Here is a 4637-nt window from a genome sequence, read left to right as displayed (position 1 = left end):
ATACCGATAGGCTCGCAAGCGCTATTGGTTGACGCTATTCGAAAGGTAGGGGAAAGTATTACTCAGGGACTGCAGGCTAGTCAGTCGCAGGTATTCGCCGCCCTTGCCCCCCTGCAAAGTGGAAAAGGACCTCACTCGTCGAGAAGACCTGCACTACGCTGCTATCGGTGTGGCATCGCGGGTCATATAAAGAGGCAATGTGGGACGGCTAATGTGTGGTGTCCCTCTTGCCGATCTGATACGCATAATGAAACCGCTTGCCGGCGGAAGACCCAGGGAAACGGGAAGACCAGCGGGAACCGCCGCCCCGCGATGACACAAAAAGCGGCTTTCCCCTCAACAGCGGCGGCAGCTGCGGAGACTCCAACCGAGACGAATCCTTTCACCTCCAACCAGCCACCAGAGGGAGCCTGGGGATTGGACTTGGCAACCGCAGTAAATGTGACTTTGATGGACAATAAGCCTGTTGGGGTGAAAACAGGCGTTATGGGACCTGTAAAAATTAATAATGAGCCTGTTGGAGCACTTCTGATTGGAAGGTCATCGGCGACATTAAATGGGGCTTTAGTGTTAACAGGACTTATTGATAAGGACTTTACTGGGGAGATACAAATTATGGTATCAGCCATGTTCCCTCCGCTACATATACCGAAGGGAACTCGATTGGCTCAATTCTGCCTGTCTCTTGCCAAAGCGACTGATCCCTTCCGCACCTGTTTGTTCGGGGTCCCAATAGGGAACAAGGAGGAGCTGAAACAACTGTTAGCACCATATTCCGCAAGTACTGATTTGTTCGATCTTTCGTCCAACCTCTCCGACGCCGTTGTGGCGGCGCTAGTGGCTCTGAACACGAGCTTGCCATGGGATCCCCAGGAACTGGATTTGTTGGGATCAGTGGCGGTAGGGAACACCAGTAATAACTGGACACAGACGTGCTTTATGTGGAATAAAGGAAAACAAAATATGACTCAATGGACTAATGTGACCTCTCACACAAGGGGGTTCGAAGCTAATAGCAGCTATTGCGGGTACAACGACACCACCAACACCACCATGGGGGCATACGGGAACAAGTCAAGCACATGGCCAAGGCAAACTGCTAAGGCCTTACCACCTGGTATATTCCTGATCTGTGGAGATCGAGCCTGGCAGGGAATCCCAGCAAATGCGCACGGGGGGCCATGCTATTTGGGACGCTTGACTTTGTTTGCCCCTGACCTACACAGTCAAGAATTGCGAAACATTACTCAACAATGGAAACGACGGACGAGACGCAGTCTCAAAAACTTTGGGGAGTGACTGCGATAACCAGGTCGAACTCTGGGGTCCTGCTGAAAGGTTCTTTTCAGCGGCACTTGTGCCTGGAGTGGCTGTGGCTCATGCTATGGCTAGTCTAGGGAAACTAGCTTGTTGGGCTGTAAAACAAGCAAATGTGACATTTGAAAAAAAAAAAAAAAAAAAAAAAAAAAAAAAAAAAAAAGGGAGAGAGAGAAACTAGCTTGCACATTTTAGGTCTGTGAAATTTTGTGAGAATTTTTTCCTGCACTGGACAGTTGAGAGAAAAAAAAAAAAAAGGAAAGAAAAAAAAAAAAAAAAAAAAAAAAAAAAAAAAAGCACATAGGGAATTATGTTAATTGTGTTTGTGTCTTTAGGCAAAGCTGTGGAAGTCTTGAAATGTCACAGTAGTAAATAACTTTTATTACTTTTTGGCTAATTCTTTTTCTGTTGGAACACTGAATTCTGTGCATATGTATATATGAACACAAATTGAAGGCCTCTACCTCCTGGAGTATACAACTTGGTTTGTTTACCTCCACATGATTTTTTTTTTTTTTTAAGTTCAGTGTGGAGACTTGAAACTTGAATGTCCCTTCCAACTTTTATATTTAAAACAAGACTAGAAAATTGAAGACTGTTTTTCACCTGTACATAGAAATATTAAAGGGTGGTCTTAAAATTTGAACATTGGTCTGGAGAAAAACCATGGTGTTTGTTATGGACAATTAACTGTTAAAGTTATTGTAAGTTATCTGTATTTAGCAGAGTATTTTCAACGAGTGATCTGAGCTGAAATTGGAGACTATTAGTAAGTTATGTTTGGAAGTTTTAACTTCAATGAAGTAATTATTTGCTGTGAAAGAGACGAACATTGAATGACTGAACAAAGAGGGTGCAATATCTTTGTTTTTTATGAGGCTCCTGAGAATAAAACCAACTGAAGCATTTCAATTCACTTGAATGAGAAACGTGTTTAATTAAAAGAGCCCAAGAAGACACTGGTATGAAAGGTAAAATCTCAGAGGTTGGTCAGTTAATGTGGCACACTTGCTGGTCACTTTGTAAAATGTAGATTTGAAGTACAGTGGTGAAAACATTAAATGTGACTACGCAGATGCTCACAGAAATGGCCCAGGACCTGGACAGCTTGCGACACGCTGTGTTACAGAACAGAGCGGCGATTGATTTTCTACTGCTGGCACAGGGCCACGGGTGTGAAGAGCTCGAAGGAATGTGCTGTTTTAATCTCTCGGACCATGGCGAGTCAATCCACGAGCAACTGAAATGGCTGAGAGACCACACCAAGAAGATAGTGGTCCAAGATAATTGGCTTGATAGACTGTTTGCAAATTGGTTTGGGAACATGGGGGGTTGGATATTGGGTCTGATAAAAGAAGGGCTACGCTTACTGCTAATAATTGTCCTAATTATAGTAGCGGCGCGAGTAGTATTTAGTTGCCTAATAAAAAGGCTCGAGCAGTTAACTAGTAGGGTTTTTCTAGCAACAGTAATAGCATGTGTAAGGTGTAATTGCTCGAAAAAGAAAAAAAAAAAAAAAAAAAAAAAAAAAAAAAAAAAAAAAAAAGGGGTCAATGCCACACGTGCTCCTTATTGCAATGCATCTCTTTGCTGTCATTATACAAACTATAATAGCATCCTTCCTTGCGCCAGGAGCCGCTCTGCTCGGCTGTGGGATCGACTGTGGAACGGACGCCCCTAGGTGCACCCCGAGCATTTTTTCCTCGGAGGGGTCTCCACTCTCAGCCGCTCACCACGGGAGCAGACAAGGACCTCCTGAAGCTGCACACAAATTATTTTCAGTGATATTGTCTTGTGGTATGAATGAGAAGTGCAAGAGGCCTCTCTGCGTGATTGTGTGATTGTGTGATTGTGCTGTGCGAGTAAGAAGCAGTATCGCTGCGAAGCAACATTCCTAGCGCTTAGTGGCTTGTTGACTGATGTAGATTCTAGTAGGCACACTACTTTACAATCGTAGTTCTGCATGAGATTTTTGACCCTGTTGCTTATTGTACCTTGCTTATTGCAGTGTGTGCGGTGATTGATAGAAAAATCTATAGAAAGCTTTTGGTTCAAAATAAAAACGGGGGAATTGTTGAGGACTGGCTCGCTGCGCGTAATCACATTGATATCATGCAGCTGCAAGATAAGGAAATGGCGGATTACCGCACCCAGCTGGTCTAGAAAAACAAGAGCAAAGGCACGTACGCAAGGCTTGTCTGGGAACTCTTGTGAGAAATCCCAGGCAGCTTGTCTGGGAACTCTTGTGAGAAATCCCAGGCAATTAGAAACAATGATAGTAGAGGGCATACTGCCCTGGGAGTTATAGTTAGATTAGAAAGGGGAACTAGCGGATAGAAGAATGCGGAACTAACAGATAGGGCAGTAGATGACGCTTACCAATAAGGAGCTTGGCTTTTGCAATATGTATGAGCTAATTATCCTGTACACGATAAAAGACAATTGAGCTATCCATTAAAGCTGAAGCATACTTAACACTCATATTGAGCGTTTGTGTCTTCCCTCCGTCGACAACAAGTCCAGAGAGTGCACTAGCACCACTGGGGAATGCAGTGCAGTGAGTCCAGTGAGTACACTGGCACCAATGGGGATGCAGTGCAGTGAGTCAAGAGAGTGCACTGGCACCACTGGGGATGCACTGCAGTGAGCCCAGAGAGTGCACTGGCACCACTGGGGATGCGGTGCCGGGAGTCCAGAGAGTGCACTGGCACCACTGGGGATGCAGTGCAGTGAGTCCAGAGAGTGCACTGGCACCACTGGGGATGCAGTGCAGTGAGTCCAGAGAGTGCACTAGCACCACTGGGGATGCACTGCAGTGAGTCCAGAGAGTGCTCTGGCACCACTGGGGATGCAGTGCAGTGAGTCCAGAGAGTGCACTGGCACCACCGGGGATGTGTTGCCGGGAGTCCAGAGAGTGCACTGGCACCACTGGGGATGCAGTGCAGTGAGTCCACAGACTGCACTGGAACCACTGAGAATGCACTTCAGTGAGTCCAGAGAGTGCACTGGCACCACTGGGGATGCACTGCAGTGAGTCCACAGAGTGCACTAGCACCACTGGGGAATGCAGTGCAGTGAGTCCAGTGAGTACACTGGCACCAATGGGGATGCAGTGCAGTGAGTCAAGAGAGTGCACTGGCACCACTGGGGATGCACTGCAGTGAGCCCAGAGAGTGCACTGGCACCACTGGGGATGCGGTGCCGGGAGTCCAGAGAGTGCACTGGCACCACTGGGGATGCAGTGCAGTGAGTCCACAGACTGCACTGGAACCACTGAGAATGCACTTCAGTGAGTCCAGAGAGTGCACTGGCACCACTGG

The 4637-nt window shown here is 46.6% G+C and overlaps 1 long non-coding RNA gene across 1 annotated transcript; it reads left to right on the top strand.

Annotated features, from left to right (window-relative positions):
- Positions 1-756: 756 nt before the first annotated feature.
- Positions 757-3798, top strand: LOC308186232. Its single transcript, XR_013943976.1, has 2 exons — positions 757-3541; positions 3577-3798. It is a non-coding gene; the product is annotated as an uncharacterized lncRNA (long non-coding RNA).
- Positions 3799-4637: the final 839 nt, after the last annotated feature.

This window comes from Anser brachyrhynchus (assembly GCF_964034855.1).
Source record: "Anser brachyrhynchus genome assembly, contig: SCAFFOLD_657, whole genome shotgun sequence".
NCBI lineage: Eukaryota > Metazoa > Chordata > Aves > Anseriformes > Anatidae > Anser > Anser brachyrhynchus.
Note: the sequence above shows the minus strand (reverse complement) of the source record. Positions and strands in the feature narration are given on the sequence as shown.